Here is a 24724-nt window from a genome sequence, read left to right as displayed (position 1 = left end):
ATTTTTCTAGTAAAACTAACAAAGATACATGACTACTTTTTGTGTTTGCAAGCCTTAAAAAAGCATATGGTTCGAGTAAAACTCATAAGGATGCAATGTTTTAGGCTTTATTAGCCATTTTGCATGTGTGGTTAGGAAGTTATGTTTAAATAACTGTCAAATTGAGTGTAGCAGTTATATTGTCATGAGTAAAACCAAATGTTTATATTTGTAAACCTTACCAAAATACCTGATTCTGGTAAAACTTACATAGTTAAAATATTACAGGCATTTTAAGACATAATGCATGTTTAGTTTCGGAGTTATGTTTATAAAACTTTTACATTTAGTATGACAGTTATACTGTCATATGGAGTAAAAAAAAAACTAAATTGTGTCTTTACAAACCTTACAAAATATTTTTTTTCCCAGTAAAACTCAAAGATACATTTCTCCAGGCATTATTAGCCATTTTGCATGTGTGGTTTAGGAGTTATGTTTACATAACCGTCATATTGAGTGTGGCAGTTATACTGTCATTAGTAAAACCTAATTTTTGTATTTGTAAACCTTACCAAAATACCTGATTCTGGTAAAACTCAATATTACAGGCATTTTTAGACATACTGCATGTTTGGTTTTGGAGTTTTGTTTATATAACTTTCATATTTAGTATGACAGTTAAACCATCATATTGAGTAAAAAAAAACTAATTTGTGTCTTTACAAACCTTACAAAATAATTTTTCCCAGTAAAACTCACAAAAAACTGACAACTCTGTGTCGCAGGGTTCTCTCCAGGACCGATAAACTTGCCAGGCGTTACCAAGGTTACAATGATTTTATTTTTCTTTCCAGTTCAAAAGTCTTTTTCCTCTTTCAGTTCAACAAGTCTTTCTCCTTCCTTTCTCTCTCGCCTTCTAGCTTCCCTCTAAATTTTCAGCTCCCCCTCTGCGGTCACCAACGCTGCTAATAAAGAGACAGGTGATTAGATAACTCGTTCCAGCTGAGACATCCACTCACCTGTCATCTGCTTCACAGCCGTCTCCTGCACATGCCCCGCCCACAGGCGACGCGTGGACCACGCCTCCTCAAACATGCCTCCACCGCCAGTCTCAGGCCGGCAGCCGTCCCGCCGCGCCGACTTCCTCTCGCGGCCCTCTACGGGGGGAGTTTGCCACGGCCATCTGGGCCCCCGGCCTGTGGACCACCTGGAAGTTGTAGGGTTGCAACGCGAGGTACCGCCGGGTGATCTTCGTGTTGGCATCCTTCATGCGGCGGAGCCATTGGAGCGGTTTGTGGTCCGAGCAGAGGCTGAAGGCGCGCCCCAACAGGTAGTACCGAAGGACCCCGACCGCCCACCGGATGGCGAGGCACTCCCTCTCTACCGTGCTGTACCTCGCCTTCCGGTCCGAGAGTTTTCGGCTGATGTACAGGACGGGGCGGTCGACGCCCCCCACTCGCTGGGACAGTACCGCCCCCAGCCCCCTGCCCGACGTGTCTGCCTGCAGACAGAAGGGGATGGCAAAGTTAGGCATGCACAGTACCGGCTCCTTGCAGAGGGCTTTCTTTACCTTCTCAAACACCCGCTGGCACTGCTCCGACCACTGGACCAGTTCTGGAGCCCTTTTCCGGGTGAGGGCAGTCAGTGGGCTGGTCAGGTCCAAAAACCGGGGAATGAACCGGCGGTAGAAGCCCGCCAGCCCCAAAAAAACGCCTCACCTCTTTTTTTGTCTTGGGCGGTGGACAGGCTGCGATAGCCGCTGTCTTGTTCATCTGTGGCCGCACCTGCCCCCCCCCCCAAGTGGTACCCCAGATACTGTACCGCCCGCCTCAGGGACTCGAGCACCGCTCCCACCCGCCACACTTGTTCTTCCCAGCTGCGATTCTGGATGATGAAGTCATCCAAATAGGCCGCCGCGTATGCCGCATGCGGGCGCAGCACTCTGTCCATGAGACGCTGGAACGCGGCGGGCGCACCGAACAAGCCAAACAGAAGTGTCACAAATTGGAATAAACCTTCCGGAGTGGAGAAGGACGTTTTTTCCCGGGCCTCTGGTGACAAGAGAATCTGCCAGTAGCCCTTGGTTAAATCCAGTGTTGTGAAAAAGCAAGCAGTGCCTAGCCGATCCAGGAGCTCGTCAACCCGAGACATTGGGTACGCGTCGAACCGTGATATTTCATTCACCTTGCGATAATCCACACAGAAGCGCACCGACCCATCCTTCTTCCCTACCAGAACGATGGGGCTGCACCACGCACTGTGGGATTCTTCTATTACACCCAACTCCAGCATGGATTTTAATTCTTCCCGAACCACTTTGCGCTTGTGTTCGGGGAGCTTGTATGGCCAAGATCGCACCGCAACACCTGGGGCTGGTCTCAATATGATGTTGAATGAGGCCCGTGCGGCCGGGCCGAGAGGAGAACACATCAGAAAAGCGTTGCTGCAGCTTAGCAACATCCGCTCTCTGCGCTAATGTGAGCTGGTTGTCACAGGGCAGATGAGAGGGCGGGGCCGAGCGCGGGACCTCTGGCCCCAACTCCTCCTCCTCCCTCACTACCGTCACCATGGAAACAGGCTCCGCCTCCCTCCATGCCTTCAGTAGGTTTAGATGGTAAATTTGGGTGCCTCCGCCCCGGTCCGAGAGCTGAACCTCGTAGTCCACATCACCCACTTGCTGTGTGACCTCAAAAGGACCTTGCCAGCGCTCAAGTAATTTGGAGCTGGAAGTTCGGAGCAATACAAGCACTTTTTCTCCCGGTGAAAATTTTCTTAGCCGAGTCCCCCTATTATACGTGCGCTGCTGACGTTCCTGGGCACGGAGCAAATTCTCACGTGACAAGTGCCCCACCGTGCGGAGTTTTGCTCGCATATCTATGACATACTGGGTTTCGTTTTTGCTGGAGCTTGGCCCCTCCTCCCAGCTTTCCTTAATTATGTCCAGCACTCCACGCGGCCTCCTGCCGTATATTAACTCAAAGGGCGTAAAGCTAATGGAGGCCTGAGGTACCTCCCGCATCGCAAACATTAGGGGCTCTAGCCATTTATCCCAATTTGGTTTGTCCTTGTGCGTGACCTTACGGATCATGGTTTTCAGCGTTTTGTTTAACCGCTCCACCAGCCCGTCTGTTTGTGGGCGGTACGCACTGGTGCGGATCGCTTTAATTCCCAATAATCCGTATAGTTCCTTTATTGTGCGTGACATAAAGGACGTGCCCTGGTCAGTCAGAATCTCTTTCGGGATTCCGACTTGGGAGATGACCTGAAACAGCGCTTGCGCCACGCTCTTGGCGGAGATAGAGTGCAGGGGCACTGCTTTGGGATAGCGCGTTGCGTAATCCACCAGGACTAGCACAAAGTGGTATCCCCGTGTGCTCTGGTAAAATGGTCCGATAAGGTCCATTCCAATTCTCTCGAATGGGACCTCCATAAGCGGCAATGGGCGCAAGGGCGCCTTCGAGATGGCAGCTGGATTCACCAGCTGGCAGTCCGGGCAGGCAGCGCACCAGCGGCGCACGTCTGCCCGAATGCCCGGCCAATAGAATCGGACCATGACCCGATTGAGTGTTTTATCGTAGCCCATGTGGCCAGACATTGGGTTAAAATACGTCGCCTGGAAAACCATTTCCCGGCGGCGTTTTGGCACCAACAACTGGGTGGATTCTTCTCCGGTTTGAGTGTCACTGGTCACTTGGTATAACCTGTCCCTAATAATCGAAAAGTGGGGGAATATCCGTGCTTTTCCAGGGCGCACCAGCTGACCGTCGATGTAATCCACCTGGTCCCAGGCCGCGCGCAAGGTTTCATCACGGGATTGCTCGTAGGGTGCCAATGGGGCCCCGGGGGGACTTCCCGCAAAGCCGCCGCCGGGACTTCCCGCAAAGCCCCCGCCGGTTCCCACTCGGCAGTGTCGGATGAACCCGCGTCGCCACTGAGAACCGCGTGGATACTCCCCTTTCCTACACCCCGTGAACGCATCCCCACACATTGCGTCACTAGAAGATGAAATCCCGGCCAATTTGTCCCTAATATTACGGGATGCATAAGATGCGTGCTTACCGCAACCTTGACACTATGCTTTTGTCCCTGAAACCAAATTTGGCATCAGGGACAAAAAAATGGGATACGTGTGCACATCCCCATGAATACACCTTATTTGCCCCCATGTGGCATGCCTCAGTGCCCCGGGTCGAACCAGGTTTTGGTGGATCATGGACTATCTACAGCCCGAATCCACCATTGCCCGATATGTACTCCCTTGTACCCTTACCGGGACACAGTACATCTCCCCTGGATCGGGGGCGGGCGCTGGGGGACCGACAACCCGCATCAACTGTCCCACTTCCATCAGGGAGCAATCTTGCCTCACGTGACCGGGCTGTCTACACCCCCAGCACACCGGCCCTGGTGTTCGAGGTGCCGTCTGCGGGGTAAGCCCCCTTTCAGCAGCGCCGGCGCCCTGCAACGAAGGAGCATAGGGAATGTTATAACCCCTCAAACCCCCCCTTGATACTGCTGTTGGCTGGAATGGGTGTGGTGTGCTACGAGGTGGCCATGTCAGGGCCAAGAACCTGCTCGTGGGTCGTTGTGACGTCACATCGGGAAGTAATCCGCCATTTTCTCACTTTCGTCGGTGTGTTGTTGGAGAGTGTAACAACACGAACAGGGACGGATTCAAGTTGCACCAGTGGTCCAAAGATGCGAAAGTGGCAAGAAATTGGATGAAATGTGTTCAAAATACGAGGCAGTGGGGAAAGCCGACGAAATGGTCAGTCGTTTGTTCCGCACACTTTACCGACGCAAACTATGCTATGACAAAGATGGCAAGAATGTGTGGATATCCTGCGACACTCAAAGCAGATGCTGACATCAACTCCAAAACTGAACAGATCAGCTTTCAGAAAAAGAGAGCGGATGAGGGTATGTCTACAGATTATATTAATTGATGAAAACTTTATTCATTACTCGCTGTTTTACGTAAATTATTATACATAAACTGTGTTTACCAATAATTTAGCTTAAAAACATTTATTTTTTTCAATCATTCGAGTACATTCGGGTAGTCTTGTGTAATGTAGTATTTTGTGTCTATTTAGGTGTCGTTAACCTGAATTAACCTGAATTTTCCAAATCGTGGAAAAATATATGTTCTTAGCGCGCCTGAAATGGGCTGTCTGCACTCTCAAAGTGCATGTTGTTGCCAAATGTATTTCATATGCTGTAAACCTAGTTCATAATTGTTAGTTTCCTTTAATGCCAAACAAACACATACCAATCGTTGGTTAGAAGGCGATCGCCGAATTCGTCCTCGCTTTCTCCCGTGTCGCTGGCTGTCGTGTCGTTTTTGTTGGTTTCGCTTGCATACGGTTCAAACCGATATGGCTCAATAGCTTCAGTTTCTTCTTCAATTTCGTTTTCGCTACCTGCCTCCACACTACAACCATCCGTTTGAATACATGCGTAATCTGTTGAATCGCTTAAGCCGCTGAAATTCGAGTCTGAATCCGAGCTAATGTCGCTATACCTTGCTGTTCTTTCCGCCATGTTTGTTTGTATTGGCATCACTGTGTGACGTCACAGGAAAATGGACGGGTGTATATAACGATGGTTAAAATCAGGCACTTTGAAGCTTTTTTTAGGGATATTGCGTAATGGGTAAAATTTTGAAAAAAACTTTGAAAAATAAAATAAGCCACTGGGAACTGATTTTTAATGGTTTTAACCCTTCTGAAATTGTGATAATGTTCCCCTTTAAAGGCTAGAGTATAAAAATGAGTTTTGAGATGGGAAAAATGCTTCTACTGAGGTAGCATCTCTAACTGTTACCGGGAGGGTAACAGTTAGAGTACTGGAGCCCAAAAAGAAAACGCTCTATAGTAGGGGTGTGGGAAAAAAATCGATTCAAATTCAAATCGCCATTCTCATGTTGTATGATTCAGTATCGATTCTCATATTTAAAAAATAAATTTTCTTCCCCCGTCCCGGCAATGTGTATGTGCCTTCTGGGCTACCGTAAGTATTGCGCAATAAGCAGCGTGGCTACCTGGTGGCTAGCTACTAAGGGGAGTGTAGTGTTGATGTGTTGCCGCTAAAATGCAGGTAGAAGAAAAAGACACCGAGCAGCCTAAAGAAGAAATACAACCGCCTCCGCAGACTTTGAAACATACTTGCCCACCCTCCCGAATTTTCCGGGAGACTCCCGAATTTCAGTGCCTCTCCCGAAAATCTCCCGGGACAACTATTCTCCCAAAAATCTCCCGATTTCTAGCCGGACAACTATATTGGGGGTGTACCTTTAAGGCACTGCCTTAAGCGTCGTCTCTCACCTGAAAAGAAGACTATTATATATGCCTCCGTTATCCATAGGTTTATCTACAAACGTAAACCCATAAAGTAGGCAGGCACGGAGCTATTTCTCAGCGTGTGTTTATTCCAGCTGGTAGGTTAATACACTGACACACAACATCCGAATTCCCATCATGCATTGCTTCAAGACTACGGCAAGTTGTAATATCCAAAATTTCCAGCTGGACAAACAATATTGGGGGCGCGCCTTAAAGGCGCTGCCTTTAGCGTCCTCTCACCTGAAAAGGAGACTATTATATATGTCTCCGTTATCCATAGGTTTATCTATAACCCATAACACGGTGGAAGAATGGATATAGTCATTCATGAACTGTCAGAGAAGCACAAGGCAGCGGCAACGCAGTATTATGGGCCACCTTGCAAGCAACATTCCGTTCTCATTTGCGGATGTTTTCAACAAATCCGTGAAGGATATGTTCCCGGATTCAGAGATCGCTCGCCAGTACTCAAATGGCTGAACAAAAGCTACTCAAATAGTGAATTTTTTTTTTTTTTTTTAAGTAAGCAGCAAGTACAGTACAGTAGTAGAACAACTGTGTGTTCATTACTGTTTACTGTACTATATATATATATATATATATATATATATATATATATATATAGAGAGAGAGAGAGAGAGAGAGAGAGAGAGAGAGAGAGAGAGAGAGAGAGAGAGAGAGAGAGAGAGAGAGAGAGAGAGAGAGAGAGAGACAGAGAGAGAGAGAGAGAGAGAGAGAGAGAGAGAGAGAGAGAGAGAGAGAGAGAGAGAGAGAGAGTAGCTAGCAGACATTTTATTACCGTACTGCTTTTGTGTTTTGTTAAGAAAAAAGAGACATAACTAACTAGTATTTGTGTAATTTTATTTTTGGAAGTGGCATGTTCTCAGAAATATAAAGGCAGCTAGCCTAAGCTTATTTGATTTATGAATCATTTATTTTGTTGTTTTACACAAAGAAGTAGTTCATAATGAACAGTTACAGTATTTTTTGTATAATTTATGGTAATGTTTGGGCAAGTTCTGGCACAGACTGGCAGCTAGCCGAGCCTACCAATTGTATTCTATTGATGTTACAATCACAGGAGTTGTATTACTGTATTTTATTGTTCTGGTAACTGAGTGAGTAGTAACTGAGTGTCAAATTCAGTCAGACGTTAAAACGTTTTGTTCTTGTTAAAATTTGTACAAGCATGGATATATCAGACAACAAATTGTTGTCTTGAATTTACATTTGTGTGTTTACATTATTGCAATCAGTTGATAAAACATTGCCCTTTACAATTATAAAAGCGTTTTACAAAAATCTACTACTCTGCTTGCATGTCAGCAGACTGGTGTAGATCCTGCTGAAATCCTATGTATTGAATGAATAGAGAATCGTTTTGAATCAGAAAAATATGGTTTTTGAATGGAGAATCAAGTTGAATAAAAAAAAATGGATTTCAAATCGAATCGTGACCCCAAGAATCGATATTGAATCGAATCGTGGGACACCCAAAGATTCGCAGCCCTACTCTATAGCCCGCAGACTTTTTTGGGCTCTAGGAATAACTAATAACCCGGAGTTATTTTACGTGAATATATTTATAACCATAATACAACATTTGATTGTGACCCTGTCTAAATTTGACCGGGTTGTCCTGACACTTTTTTTACTTTCAGTACAACACCAGTAATGGAGCTTTGAGAATTAGCCGATACCGATATTGATAAAATATTGACAGGAAACCTACTTTTATGACTTAAACTTTTATTATTCTACATTTTGGTATTTTAGGAAATGTTTGATCAGGTGAAATGAGTAAAAACAGACAACAGTGGTAGGTAGGTCAAACACTAACCCAGTGGTTTTCAAACTTTAGTACCACCATAATGACTAACATTAAAATACAGTAGCGCAGTAGGCCAAAGTATTCATTAAGAACAGTGGTTCTCAAACTTTTTTTGTCATCCCCCACTTTGGACAAGGGGGAGTTTTCAAGCCCCACCTGCCCCCATGGCCCCAACAGAACGCTAATGCCAAGCTTAACATTTTAAAATGTATTGAACATCAAGTAACATCAAGTTGTATACATTTAAACTCAGTAACATAAAATAACATCAAGTTCAATAATAAATAAAATAACTGTGCAGCTGTGGTATAACTTGCATCAAGTTCAATAATAAATAAAATAACTTGCATCAAGTTCAATAATAAATAAAACAAAAGTGTTAGAACTTGCATCAAGTTCAATAATAAATTTAAAAAAGTGTTATAACTTGCATCAATTTGGCCGTATCAGCAATCGGAGGGTTGCTGGTTACTGGGGTTCAATCCCCACCTTCTACCATCCTAGTCACGTCCGTTGTGTCAACATCTCTTAAAACCTCATTGAGTTCGGGGCTGAGCTGCCTTGGCGCGAGTGCTTCCCGGTGAATGACACAGTGTGTCCAATGTGCATTTGGCGCAACCCTCTTTATCAGAGCCTGCAGCCCGTTTCTTGACCCTGCCATGGTCTGTGCGCCATCAGAGCAAAAGCCCACACAGTATTCCCATTTAAGGTCGTGTTCTTTGAGGAAACTGTTCATTATCTTGAACAGCTCATCAGCAGTGGCTCTATTTTTGATGTATTTGCAAAACAGCAAATCCTCGCACAGTGACTCGCCATTCACAAAGTGGACGTATGCGATGAACAGGCAGTCTTTATTGTTGTCAGTAGCTTCGTCCACTTGTAAAGCAAAACGACTTTCTTTTCATTTGTCTACGAGTTGTTCCTCAAGATCACTTGCAATGTCGCATATACGTCTCGCAACTGTGTCGTTTGACAGTAGGACAGCTTTTCATTTTGCTGTGCTTGTCTCGTCAAGTTTGTTCCGCTTAGCCCCGCCCCCATTAGTTACTGTTGCTATGTCTGTCAAACTTTCGCTCCTACCTAGAAATTTAAAGCCTACAGGAAAAATAAGTAATTTACATTTATTTTTATAGCGGATTTCACAGACAGAACCACAAAGTGATTTACAGTGTGTATATAAAATGAAAGCATAGTAAATAAAAAAATCTAAGAATATAATAAAAAACAAATTTAAAGTGAAATTCCCTCCCATTCCTCGTGCCCCACCTGTCATGTCTCTATTCCACACTTTGAGAAACGCTGATTAAGAACAAGGCAGAGGTTTTATTTAGCAAGTGTATTTAATATTTTTTGCCCACAGTGTTGCTGTTCAAACTATGTGTATTGCACATAGTTTGAACAGCAACACTGTATGTGAATATTTAATGACGGTTTTATTTGGCGTACCGCTAGATGGAGCCCGCGTACCACCACAGTTTGAGAATCACTGCAATAACCTATTAATTAATATGTCATATTCAAGTTCAAGTGTAGTGGTTATTGTTTTTTTGGCAACACAGTGAAATAGGTAGAAGTTGAATAATGCGGACACGTTTGTTACTGGATACTTTAATACTATTCTGCCTTGGAGACTTTGTACGTGTAAGTAATATGCAATAATAGTTATTGATACGTGCTGTTTTAGACTGCTATATTGTTAAATTATTATTATGTATGTCTAGCTTGTGTGCTTAGCTGTTGTGTAGCTGCTAGTAGCCTACATGTTAAGGCTGTCAAGATTCCTAATGAGTAGATAAGGTTTGGTCAAATCAAAAATACATTCTGGAACCACTCATTAAAAGATTTACACGTGCTTTTAAAATAATTTCCAAAAGTAAAACAATATGTTTGTCCTTTAAAAACTGTTGCAGTTGAAATGGTTTTGTTTGTGTAAGCATGTCTCCTTACTGAATGTTTGGATGTATGCATCTTGTTTTGGAGCCGTACTAAGGACCATGGGAACATGTGCATGGGGACATGATGTCCTGTACCTTGCGGAAGGTTCTGGTATGTGGGAGCACTGTGTGTTCTCTGTAGTCCTGCTTTTGTTTTGCAGAAACTCTCTCTCTGTCACACCGCGGTGAGGGATGTCTTGTCTTGTTTTTTTCTGTCTTGTGATGTGCATGTTTTAGTTTGAAAAGTAACTCTCCTCTCGTTTCAGGTCACTAGCCCTTCCTTTTGTGTCATCAGTCTGACGTCATCCCGATTCCCTGATTGTTTCCACCTGTTCCCTATTACCCTCATGTGTCTTATAAGCCCAATCCTTCCTTTGTTCTGTGCCAGCTTGTTTCGTTTATTCGTGCTCTCTAGCTTCCATGTTCCTGTCCATGCCTTGTCTTGTGATTAAGTTCCTTGATCTTGAATCCCTTCGTTACTATTTTGAGTTTTTCCTTTCTTCCTCCTCAGCAGAGTGATTTTTTTGTTATTTAGTATAATAAGCCGAAGTGGTGAGTTTCAGTTATTTTTCATTCTTTCCTCAAATTTTTGAGTGACTATTTTTGTTAATACTTTATTAGATTAGTTAGTGTAGAAATTTACATAGATATTTGTTTCTTCCTCCTGTTGGAGTGTTTTCTGTTTATACCTTTTATAGCATATACGGCGCCAATTATAGTTTGTCTTTGCTTTTGTGTTTTCCTCCGTTCGGAGTGATTTTTGGTTGTTCCTATTTTTTTTGGAACCTTTTTGCCGATTAGTTTTTGATTAAAATAGATATTGTAATCCTTGACTTTGGAGGTGAAAGGAAGCTGTCAAAATAACAGCCTATCTAAATTCCCTACTCTGCATCTGAGTCCTATCCTTTTACCAAGCCTGACACTCTCCCTGCGGTGGAGCCTCATTCATGTTGTCCAATAAAATGCTGACGACCATTTAACCCCCATGGCTGTACTCCAAAATACACACACACACGTTAATGTTGTTTGTTTTGAAAAAATCTTTTTGGGATATCTGTACCCAACCCGTCACTATCTGAGAGCGTCATTTAGCACACTAATTAAAACAAGAAAATGCATTTTCGGTAGAAATTCTGTGTGAATGCTGAAAGCCGATGTCAAACTAAAATGCTAACAGTTAGCATGCTTTAATTACCAAAAATGACTTTGAGGTGTATGCCTGCAAAAACAGCTAAAAAAAAAAAGACTGCATGCCATGTTAACATGCTAACAGTTAAGATGCGTCAAGTATCAAGACATGATTCTTAGGTGTATACCTGCACAATTAGCTAAACAAAAAAGCTGGCATAGCATGCTAATTTGCTAAAGTTAGGATGGTGACCATTAATATGTGTCAAGTACCCCAAATATAATACTCTGAGGTGTATACTTGCAAAAAAAATAAAAAGAGCTAGAAAGCTAATGTAAACATTAACAATCACAATTAACATGCATCAAGTACTAAAATATGATTTTTAGGTGTACACCTTTTAAAAATTGCTTTAAAAAAAAAAGGGCCGCATACCATGTTAACATTCGAACAGTTAACATGGGCCAAATACCAAAATACATGATTCTTAGGTGTAAACCAGTAAAATTTGCTTTAAAAAAAAGTTGCATAACATGCTAACTATTTAGGACTCTGAGATGTATACTTGAAAAAGCAGTTTAAAAATAGATAGCATGCTAAGAATTAACATGTGTCAAGTTTTTTTGGTGTAAAAATAGCTTAAAAAGATAGCAAGCTAATATTAGCATGTTCACTACAGCAAATTAGCATGCTACCAAAATATGACGATGTACTGTATACCTGCAAAATCAGCAAAAAAAAAAAAAGGCCAGCATTCTAACACTAGCATGCTAATTTGCTAAAGTTAGCATGTGTCAAGTACCAAAATATGACTGAGGTTTAATGCCTACCAGCAAAATCAGCTAACGAAACACCATACTAATGTAAGCATGTTAACAGTTAACATACATCAAGTACAAAAATATGCCATTCTTTTATTGCTCAAAAAGCTACTTAAAAGCTAATTTGCTAAAGTTACCATGTGTCAAGTAACACAATATATAACTCTGAGGAATAGACCTGCAAAATCAGCTAAAAAAACCTAGCATGCCAACATTAGCATGCTATTTTGTTAGCATATGTCAAGTACTGAAAGATATGGCTCTGAGGTGCATACTTTCAAAATCAGCTAAATAAGCTAGCATTTTAACATTAGCATGCTATTGATTGATTGATTGTTTGAAACTTTTATTAGTAGATTGCACAGTACGGTACATATTCCGTACAATTGACCACTAAATGTTAACACCCAAATAAGTTTTTCAACTTGTTTAAGTCGGGGTCCACGTTAATCAATTCATGGCTAATTTGTCAAAGTTAGCATGCTAACAGTTAACATGCTTCAAGTACCAAAATATGACCGAGATGTTTACCTGCGTAATCAGCTAAATGAAAGCTAGCATTTTAACATTAGCATGCTAATTTCATAGTTAACATGTGTCAAGTACCAAAACATGACTCTTTGATGTATATCTGAAAAATGTGCAAATAATTATTTTTTTTTAGACATGTATCTCATACGCACGAGAAACTATCTCATGCGCAAGAAAAACGTTTCATAAAAAAAAAATATATATATATATATATATACATATAATTTTTTTTTTTAATAAAAAGTTTCTCGTGCGCACGAGAAAGCATTGGATGAGTGCGCGTGGTTTGAGCAGAGGTGGGTAGAGTAGCCAGAAATTGTACTCAAGTAAGAGTACTGTTACTTTAGAGATTTATTACTCAAGTAAAAGTAAGGAGTAGTCACCCAAATATTTACTTGAGTAAAAGTAAAAAGTATGTTGTAAAAAAACTACTCAAGTACTGAGTAACTGATGAGTAACATACACACACATATCATAAATATATATATATATATATACACACACACACATATATACACACACACATATATATATATATATGTGTGTATGTATATATATATATATATATGCATATATGTGTGTGTGTGTATATATATATATATATATATATATATATATATATATATATATATATATATATATATATATATATATATATATATATATATATATACACATACATTGATATATACAGTATATAATTTATATTTATTTTTTTTGCCGTTTTTGTTTACATGTTAATAGTGTTTTAATGAATATACATGCATGTTTAACACATATGGATTCCTTTCTTTCATGAAGACAAGAATATAAGTTGGTGTATTACCTGATTCTGATGACTTGCATTGATTGGAATCAGACAGTAGTGATGACAAACGTCCACGTTTTCAAATGGAGGACAAAAAAAGTTCCTCCTTTCTGTCTAATACCACATGAAAGTGGTTGGTTTTTGGCATCTTATATGTCCAGCTTCCATATTCGTTTTTATACACTTTACAAGAAATACATTGGCGGCAAACTCCGTAGCTTGCTAGCTTGTTTGCGCAGGCTTTCGGAGACTCTTATTTTGAAAGCGCAGGCGCGATGGAGCGGCACTTTTATTGTGAAGACAGGAACTGTGCAGTCAGTCTTTAGGGTTTTGACGGGGTGTACGGTTGAAATAAAAAATGGTCTTTTTTCCTTCACACTTTTGATTGATTGATTGGAACTTGTATTAGTAGATTGCACAGTACAGTACATATTCCGTACAATTGACCACTAAATGGTAACACCCCAATAAGTTTTTCAACTTGTTTAAGTCAGGTCATGTGACCCCTGGCTCTGTTTGATTGGTCCAACGTCACCAGTGACTGCATCTGATTGGTGGAACGGAGTGAACGTCACCAGTGACTGTATTTGTTGAAACGCAGGCACTATGAAGGTCTGTCTGACAGACCAAAACAAACAAAGCGTGCATTAACAGATCGATAAAAATTAGTAGCGAGTAGCGAGCTGAATGTAGATAAAAGTAGCGGAGTAAAAGTAGCGTTTCTTCTCTATAAACATACTCAAGTAAAAGTAAAAGTATGTTGCATTAAAACTACTCTTAGAAGTACAATTCATCCCAAAAGTTACTCAAGTAGATGTAACGGAGTAAATGTAGCGTGTTACTACCCACCTCTGGGTTTGAGGTGTGTGTTAAAATGGCAGTTCAGGAGTTAATTCGGCTGTATTTCCAACTCGGACTTCACTGTAAGGAAAGCTGCTTTGCTTGCAAGTCGTCATCGGTATATTGTGTCTGAAAGACATTTAAAACGAATTATGAAGGCATGTAGTCTGTTTTGGCGCAAAGGATACACCTCTTTGGATCGCGTGGTAGATTTCATTCACCAGCAGTTACAAACAAGTGGCCTGCTGTGAGGATATAGGTGGATGTACACTAAATGCAAGGAGGATGAATTACACGTTAAGAAAGAAGAGGTGCGCTTAATTCTTAAAGAACTTGACCCAGGGGTGTTGAACTCAGAGGAAGGAGACGGCTCCATGGTCAAAACTATTTCGCAAACGGGTCCAATTACATTTGGCACTTTGACTCTTATGACAAACTGAAACCATTTGGCATCTGTATAAACGGCTGTATTGACGGATTTTCCCGGAAAATTATCTGGATGAATGCATTTACGACCAGCAGTGACCCAAAAATCATTGGAGGCTACTATATGGAGGCAGTGAAGAAATTTGTTGGTTGTCCGAGGATTGTCAGAGGCGATCGGGGCACTGAAAATGTTAAAGTCAGAGACTTTCAGCGTTTTCTCCGTCGCAACATTCATGACGGCTCTGGTGTTGACAGCTACATCGAAGGGGCAAGCACAGCAAATCAGCGCATAGAGAGTTGGTGGGGTTTCCTCAGAAGAGAATCAATGGAGTTCTACATCTCTATGTTCACTGACCTGAAGGACCGTGGTTTGTTCGGTGGTACATACTTGGACCGAGGTCTAATTCAGTTCTGCTTTATGAGCTTCATTCAGGTAAGCGACAATGCATTGTTTTATCTATTTTCTGTTCTTTGGCAGAGTTTTTATTGACTGGCATGCACACACGTAATATAGCAAGTGCATCTCTTTTTCACAAGCAGTCTGCAGAGATGGAATGAATCAACAGTACAACAGTGCCATCTAACGGAAAAACTACTGAATTACAAACTTGTCATCCTAAATTGAGGCCCACAAATGTTCGTTTTTTTCTTTTAACATCCTTCCATGAGCAGAGTGGGTGTGAATATTAGCACTTGTGTCTCATCATGTCCATGTGTCTTCTTAATTACTGTTATTGGTGTCCTACGATACCCTATTAATTCATCATCAGTGTCGGGGGGTTTGGTAGCCCTAAGTCCCCCCCCCAGTACAAGCATAGTGGGCAGCAAACACTGTTTTTATTCATTTATATTTATCAATTTATGTATTTATGCTTGCCCTTTTCCACTCATTTTCTCCTAACTTCATCAAAAACCTCAAGATTTAACATAATTTATTTCAAGTCATCTCATAACTAAATTAAGAGCACATGATGAGAATAACAAATTGCATATTAATTGAATTGTCTTTCTCTCTGTACTATTTTTCCAGAATGAATTAGACAAGACCATCAATGTGTGTGCACATGTCATCAGACCATCAAAGAATGACAGGGTGCCCAGTGGTCGCCCCCGAATCATGTACATGTTCCCAGAACTCTACACAACTTGTGATTGCATTTCCCCAGTGGACACAGCTGATGTACAGTTGTGTCAGAGTAACTGCACATTTTGACCAGCAGTGCCATGTGACACAGACATCTACAACATCTGCAACATTCTGATGGCAGAGTCACAGCTGAATCTTCCAGCTGATGCTCATCGAGCATTGGATTTGTACCTGCACTTGAGGAATGAGATAACATCTGCTCTCTAATTTGAGATGGATTTTTATTCAGATTATTCAGGGCTACAACATGTCCACACTGACTACACTTGAACAGTGCTATGCCACAAACATTAAGAACATTTTGCAGCAAAACTGAGGTGCAAATAGGACTGATATGTCACTATATGTACACTGACTACAAAGAGAAACAAGGCAGGACATGAAAGACGAAATGAACAGAACTGAACAACCATTTGAAATGTATTGTACTTGCATTGAACAGGAATTTCTTTGTTGAATGATGACAAAAATTCTGAACATCATTCAGAATAACAATTGTATAAAAGATGCACATGAAAATGTAATAATTGTACAAAAAGGGACATTCACCTATGAGAACAGACCCTGCTGACTTATCAAAAGTCAGCAGGGTCTGAAAAAGACAGCTTTTTTTCCACAAGACAAAGCTGTCTTGTGGAAAAAAAATTAATCTCAATGTCCTAACAATTTACAGAAAAAATAAGCAAATAAAACAATTTAAAAAATGTAAACGGTCTCTGTTTTAATAAGAACAATAAATGGAAATCTGTAGAAACATTTTGCATCAGACAAATGCCATAATAACCTTAGTGTAGAAGATAGATGTGCTTTCCATTCACTACACAATATCCATTGTGAAGCAGTCGCCAGACAAGACATTATCAAATTCTTTGCGAAACTCAGGGTATGTGCTGTAAGTGCATGGTAACTCAAGAACTGCTCCACATGTGTGTGCTACAGGCCTGCGACTTAAACCACACAATGTATTAAAAATTACTTCAATTGTGTCTTTGCACAGCACAGTAGATCCTGTGCAGAAGCATAAGAAGATCTCCAATTTTCTTTGGTCAATGCTTCTCACATACCGTAGCAGGTGGTTAAGAGCAGTCTGCTCTTGTGGATTTAGGCTTTCAAATGATGGTTTTATCATCTGGGCGACTTTCTTGTTAGTTGGCCTCTTAGATTCATATATCTCCATTATGTTGTCTTTGGTTATGAGCGTTGGCATAGCATTATGAACACTGGAGTGGAAACAGTCAATTATGAACTTTGGCTCTTGAAGAAGAGCTTTGTGTGCCATTGTTAAAATATCAGCCCGTAAATTGTTTTTAGGGGGCAGGCAGTGTGAGCCCATTCTGGAGAAGACATCAAGTAAGTCCTCCTCAACAGTTTCGTCAATGGTACCCTGTAGTGCTTTTTCAAGCGACACACGCTCATTCTCTGAAAGAAATCTGGCAAATGACATCCTCAATAGTTCTTCATCCACTGAGCTAACTCCTTTACAACAGGCAAGAACAAAGGCTGGTGACAGTCTGATTGGTAGGATTTTGTGGTCCAGGTATCCTTTCAACCACACTCTTCCGAGAGCTTGCCATTTCTTCTCAGAATAGTCTGGTCGTAGCCTGGGTACTCGTTCATCTTCCCCCTCACACTGGTCCAAGAAGTGGTCCCAGAATGCGGAGTACGCCTCTCTTAACACACCATCACTGTCCATAGCTTTCTCATTTGTAAACTCCATTCTTAGACTAGCATTCAGTAGTTTTGGATCCATGAAGACATTAAGGACATCATCAACTATGTTTACTCGTCTTAATTTCAAAATAAGGATTTCTTTGTCAAATGGATCTGGTGATGCTGGAAGACAGCTTGATGATACAGGACCATCATTGAATGTAGAATGCTGCTAGATATTTTAAAAAGGTAATTAGGTGTGATTATTGATTGATTAATCCTTCAGTGAACAGAAAAGAATCAAACATTTTGACAATCAATGTATCAATTAGCATGCAAAAATGGTGATAATGTTGTGGTTTTAGATTTGCCGCTTTTCTATTTCATACTACGATGCATTAAATTGCAAATGAGTTTTGAAATGTTTGGATGAAAAATGAATCTAAAAACATAAGCTTAGGGTGAAAGATCTTCGGATGGTAACGTTACAGTTTTTGTACATTTTATAAATGTACAAAAACTGTAACAATTTTACAGGACTGTAAGACGTTAGTGCTACATTGTACCTGCATTCTGCTCAAGTCATGTGGATTCCAGGGAAGTGTGGTGTCTTGAGTATCACTAGCATCACCAACAATGGGTCCAAACTTCACTTCAGAGTCCTCAAGAGATTGTTGAATGGCAGGATTAAGAGGGGAATCTGAGACATCACTTAACAACTTGTCTGCATCTTGATTTGGCACAGGCGTTAAACAGTCATCTTCAGATCCATGCCTTCTTGTTGACTGCTGAGTATGACTGCCAACATCCTCAGTAGGTCGTGGATGCAGGAGCTCTGTGTTACCCATCTCAGGAGTTGCTGATCTTGACTGGCTGTTTGTCTCTCGTCTCTATTGATAATTTAATATAAAAACCAAGAAAACAAACAAATGTATTATTATTTGTGTAATTATTGTATTATCTATAGTTTCAATAATCTCATCCAAGCTGCCGGTACTCCGGCTTCTTCCCACCTCCAAAAACATGTACTTGGGGATAGGTTGATTGGCAACACTAAATTGGCTCTAGTGTGTGAATGTGAGTGTGAATGTTGTCTGTCTATCTGTGTTGGCCCTGTGATGAGGTGGCGACTTGTCCAGGGTGTACCCTGCCTTCCGCCCGAATGCAGCTGAGATAGGCTCCAGCAGCCCCCGCGACCCCAAAAGGGACAAGCGGTAGAAAATGGATGGATGGATGGAAGCTGCTATGTATATTCATGTGACTATAACACTCTGCACCTAAGTAAATTATTTGGTGTATGCATTTTTACTTAATGTAGGATTAAACTCAAAGCGTTCGCAGACTTCCATCTTAACTGCTGATTTAAAACTAAAATTATAAATTATGGTTTCTTAAAGGCCATTTCTGTGTCCTCATATATTTCACCTGTGATTTATAATAAACATAGCTCCTGTGTCATGCAGATTTAATTTAAATGACACTACAGGAAACTATAACTATAAAAATATGTTTGAATTTTAAAGAATACTGAACATTTTGGTACAATAAAATCTTCAGACAACACAAGTTCTGTACTGTTTAGCACAGACTGGTTCCATAAAAATGCAATATGAGTGCTTACTTGTTCATGGTTTTGCTGAGCTATATATAAATCAGAGGAGCTCTCTGGATGATCCACTTGATTGAGTCTCCTGGTCTTGTTCCTCAAGGATCGTGTCTTCATTGTCCTAGCCTATAAAAAGGTGAGCAACAAATTGTGAGCTTACAGACTTGACATAGAAATAAGACAATAAATTTATCCTAAAAAAAAATAAATGACACCTGTGAAAGTACAGGTCACATTGAATAGGAGCACAGGTAAGAAAGCAAAGGTGAAACGTATTAAATTGGCTAATATCTGAGAACAATAAATATGTATCAACATCATATCCATCATACCTCAGCATATGAGACAGGTGTGGTACACAACCATAATCAGTGTTGGCGCTAGGAATTTTCAAAATGGGGTCCCACACTAAATTTTTGGGGTTCCACTTTTTTGTAAGCTTTTTAAAACAAATGATACATGTATTCATTATCCTGTTATATCTCACATTCTATATTGTGTTTTTGAAAAAGGTTGTTTTAGATGTTACTTAATTCATTAAAAAAATAATACAAAAGAAAACACATTTTAATGCATTAGTAAATGTATTGTTATAAACATTCATTCACTTTCTTTTTTCCTTCATGGATTCAAACTTTATTTTTTTATGTATTATTATTTAATAAGTAGAAGGTGTATTTATTTCAGTATAAAAGTGTAAAAACTTTTTTGCTTGGATCATGAAATGATGATAACAGTGTGCCAGGGCATACATAAATTTTTTATTTACGCTTAAATCTCTAGTCTTAACTTCAGATCTATCATTTCTAAGGTTTTTTAATGTTGTTTTGTTTGTTTGTTTGATACCCTTTTTGTCAAAGTAAACTATGTTTTTTTTATGGCAATCATACATCCATCCATCCATTTTCTACCGTTTGTCACTTTCCGGATCACGGGGGGTGATGGAGCCTATCTCAGCTGCCTTGGATAGGTCAATAATTCATAAAAACATTAACATTATGTTTTGAGCAATGACAGTTTTAAAGAAAAAAACAGCTGTGTTTTATTAGTCAACATTGCAACTTTTTCTAAATGACATTTCATTTCTAAGCTTTTTCATTCCACTTTTGTTATGTTTTTGTTTATTTTAATATTTTTAGAAAGTGCCGTGGGCCTTTAAAACATTAGCTGCGGGCCGCAAATGGCCTCCGGGCCACACTTTTGACACCCCTGCTATAGATAATAAAACACTAAATCTGATAAGTCTATGGATAAAAAGCTGAGCCTGGCGACGCATGCAATCAATATAAATGGAATACCTACAGTAGCCTATTTATTGATATCACAAATGTGGCAGAGGATAAATTACCTTCAGTGGCCTTTTCTGTGTTGGCTCGATGTCCGATGATTCATCAGAGAGAAGTATAATGTTGTTAGACTTGGTGGCTGTGTAGATGCGTAGTATTTTTAGTTTAGTCTGTTCATACAGCTGCCACACCGTGACTTCACGGGGCACAGGATTGCGACTGTAATCACAAATGTCAAACTCGAAGTCTTCCATCAGTCCTTTTGATGAATGCCCATTTGCAAAAAACAAGCATTTGCCTGTCTCCAACAGTTCACCCATAGTCACTGATTTCTGGACCGACAGATTCCGTGTTCCTCCTCCTTTTCTCGTTCTAACCTGGTGATACATTCCACTCTCAAAGTGGAGCCATCCCATTTCAACCCGCCGGGTGATTTTGGCTGCATTATTTTGGCCAGTAGCGGTGCCTTGTATGTCAGTGTTAGGAGTTCTTAACCTGTCTCTTAATTTTTGCATGAGGGAGGACTTCACTGTCTCTGCTCCTCCCGACTCTTTGTTTGTCACAGTTCTTTGACGGCAAAATGCTCTGAGCGCAAGTCGATCCCCATATCTTTCGATATACTTGCTTAACTCCTTATCTGTCATAATGCCTATGACATTGGTGTCGATCTGTAAAAAGCAAAACGTTTGCTAAATGGTATTTCCTACAGTAAAATAGCAACATTAAAAGTAGGCTATTTCTTACTTTATATAAAAGTTAATAGGTATCCTCACCTTGTCTTCTTTTAGTTTGTTAATGACACTTTCAGGTATATTCCGCATTTGAGGGAACATGAATAAATCTACTGCAGCCATCTTTTTTTAATAACAGGGAGCAAAACTGCTGAGCAACGGGAGATTATGGGGGAGGGAACGTCTTTGTTGGAAATAGAGCCGAATTAACTCCTAAACTGCCATTTTAACACACAACTCAAACCACGCGCACGCATCCAATGCTTTCTCGTGCGCACAAGAAACTTTTTATTAAAAAAAAATAAAAAAATAAAATATTAATTTTTATTTATTTTTTTATAAAAACTTTCTCGTGCGCACGAGATACATGTCCAAAAAAAAAAATTCCCCCATGTCCCTTTAATAATGTGAAAAAGCGCAAATAAGTTCAAGGGGTATCAATACTTTTCCCAGCTACTGTATATAAGAAACAGTTGCCAGTGTAATGCAGGGCAGTTATACACTACTACAAACCATAATAATACACGTTTTATTTGTGCCAAAAATAGACAACTATGGTGAAGCCGAGCAAAATATTTACTTAGTTACAATGGAAGGAATGTGATTCCATAAACCTTGCATACATTTTCAACTGGTTTAATAAAAATATGGTGTAAATAATATATGGCATTTGAAATAATATGGGTTACATTAGAACTAGAATACATTGGATAAAGGATCTTAATCAGTTCAGTATCAAAAATATCAAGCGGTGGTTTTCTTTAACAGCAGATTCAGTCTTCCATTGACAGCAGCTTTTCCATAATATTCAAACAACCCAAGTTATAAATACTAGCACACCCTTTAATAATCTGTGTATAATAATAATCTCTGCTCAAATAGACGACTAACGCTCATGTTAATGACGAACTCCCTTAAGAATAAGGCCCTGTCTACATTATTTAGCCTAAGCCCTGTGTCAGCCACACTAACCCATCGTTTAAGGTTCCCCTTCTTGGATATTTTTATACTATTTTTTTCAAATTTCCTCCACGAGGACCTCCCTAGGGAGACGCTCGTGAGGCATCTGCACGAGATGCCCGAACCACCTAAGCTGGCTCCTTTCCAAGCGAAAGAGCAGCGGCTCTACTCCGAGTCTCTCTTGGGTGACTGAACTTCTCACCCTATCTCTAAGGGAGATGCCAGCCACCCTTCTGAGGAAACTAATTTCGGCCGCTTGTATCCACGATCTTATTCTTTCGGTCATTACCCACACTTCATGACTATAGGTGAGAGTAGGAATGTAGATAGCTTGGTAGACCGAGAGCTTTGCCTTCTGGCTCAGCTCTCGTTTCATCACAACAGTGTGGCAGAGACTGCAATACTGCCCCAGCTGCTCCGATTCTCCGGCTGATTTCCTTCTCCATCTTTCCCTTACTCGTGAACAAGACCCCGAGATACTTAAACTCCTCCACCTGGGACAGTCTCGTCCCCTACCTGGACTGTACAAACCATCGGTTTCCTGCTGAAAGCCATGGCCTCAGATTTGGAGATACTGATCCTCATTCCAGTCGCTGAACACTCGGCTGCGAACTGATCCAGTGAGAGCTGAAGGTCACGAACCGAAGGTGCTATCAGGACCACATCATCTGCAAACAATAGTGACGCAACCTTTAGCCCCCCAAGACGTATACCCTCTCTGCCATGGCCATGACTCTGCCTAGAAATCCTGTCCATAAAAATCACAAACAGGATAGGTGACAGAGCGCAGCCCTGGCGGAGACCAACCCCCACCGGAAACGGATCCGACTTACATCCAAGCACCCGGACACAACTCTCGCTTTGGTTGTACAGAGATTGGATGGCCCTCAGCAGGGTTCCCCTCACTCCGTACTCCCTCAGCACCTCCCACAAGATCTCCCGGGGGCCCCGGTCATACGCCTTCTCCAAATCCACAAAGCACATGTAGACTGGATAGGCATACTTCCAGGCCTTCTCCAGGATTCCCGCAAGAGTAAAGAGCTGGTCAGTTGTTCCACGACCAGGACGGAATCCACATTGCTCCTCTTGAATCTGAGGTTCGACTATCAACCTTCCTTTCCAGTACCTTGGCGTAAACTTTCCCAGGGAGGCTGAGTAGTGTGATACCCCTGTAATTAGCACACACCCTCTGGTCCCCCTTTTTGAAAAGGGTAACCAACATCCCAGTCTGCCCCTCCCTCGGCACTGTCCCAGACTTTCTGGACGGATCTCGTCAACCCCCGGAGCTTTGCCACTGTGGAGTTGTCTAACTACCTCAGTGACTTCACTCCGAGAGATCGACGTCGATCCCCCATCATCCTCAGGCCCTGCTCCTGTCAGGGAGGGTGTGTCTGATGTATTTGACAACCAAACAATTACACAAGGCGAATCAGTAAAGAATCTGGGTATTATCTTCGACCCAACTCTCTCGTTTGAATCACACATCAAGAGTGTTACTAAAACGGCCTTCTTTCATCTGCGTAATATCGCTAAAATTCGTTCTATTTTATCCACTAGCGACGCTGAGATCATTATTCATGCGTTCGTTACGTCTCGTCTCGACTACTGTAACGTATTATTTTCGGGTCTCCCTATGTCTAGCATTAAAAAATTACAGTTGGTACAAAATGCGGCTGCTAGACTTTTGACAAGAACAAGAAAGTTTGATCATATTACGCCTATACTGGCTCACCTGCACTGGCTTCCTGTGCACTTAAGATGTGACTTTAAGGTTTTACTACTTACGTATAAAATACTACACGGTCTAGCTCCGTCCTATCTTGTCGATTGCATTGTACCATATGTCCCGGCAAGAAATCTGCGTTCAAAGAACTCCGGCTTATTAGTGATTCCCAGAGCCCAAAAAAAGTCTGCGAGCTATAGAGCGTTTTCTATTCGGGCTCCAGTACTATGGAATGCCCTCCCGGTAACAATTAGAGATGCTACCTCAGTAGAAGCATTTAAGTCCCATCTTAAAACTCATTTGTATACTCTAGCCTTTAAATAGCCCCCCTGTTAGACCAGTTGATCTGCCGTTTCTTTTCTTTTCTCCTCTGCTCCCCTTTTCCTTGAGGGGGGGGGGGGGCACAGGTCCGGTGGCCATGGATGAAGTGCTGGCTGTCCAGAGTCGGGACCCGGGGTGGACCGCTCGCCTGTGCATCGGCTGGGAACATCTCTGCGCTGCTGACCCGTCTCCGCTCGGGATGGTGTCCTGCTGGCCCCACTATGGACTGGACTATTACTATTATGTTGGATCCACTATGGACTGGACTCTCACAATATTATGTCAGACCCACTCGACATCCATTGCTTTCGGTCTCCCCTAGAGGGGGGGGGGTTACCCACATATGCGGTCCTCTCCAAGGTTTCTCATAGTCATTCACATCGACGTCCCACTGGGGTGAGTTTTTCCTTGCCCGTATGTGGGCTTTGTACCGAGGATGTCGTTGTGGCTTGTGCAGCCCTTTGAGACACTTGTGATTTAGGGCTATATAAATAAAGATTGATTGATTGATTGATATTTGGGTTCAGTTCCTCAAACTGCTCTTTCCAACGCCCTACGACTTCCTCACTTGAAGTCAGCAAAGTCCCATCCTTGCCGTACACAGCTTGGACGGTTCCCTGCTTCCCCCTCCTGAGGTGCCGTATGGTCTTCCAG

General features: G+C 41.4%; 1 protein-coding gene across 2 annotated transcripts in view; it reads right to left on the bottom strand.

The window, feature by feature from the left end:
- Positions 1-16015: 16015 nt before the first annotated feature.
- cspg4ba (chondroitin sulfate proteoglycan 4ba) overlaps positions 16016-24724 on the bottom strand; it is a 109424-nt gene continuing 100715 nt past the window's right edge. For both annotated transcript variants that reach the window (XM_061981844.2, XM_061981846.2), the window contains 2 exons: positions 19065-19175; positions 16016-18333 (listed from right to left, as the gene is read on the bottom strand). The gene's annotated coding sequence lies outside the window, so the exon portion shown is untranslated. The remainder of the gene's footprint in view (positions 18334-19064; positions 19176-24724) is intronic.

This window comes from Nerophis lumbriciformis, linkage group LG24, assembly GCF_033978685.3.
Source record: "Nerophis lumbriciformis linkage group LG24, RoL_Nlum_v2.1, whole genome shotgun sequence".
Lineage (NCBI taxonomy): Eukaryota > Metazoa > Chordata > Actinopteri > Syngnathiformes > Syngnathidae > Nerophis > Nerophis lumbriciformis.
Note: the sequence above shows the minus strand (reverse complement) of the source record. Positions and strands in the feature narration are given on the sequence as shown.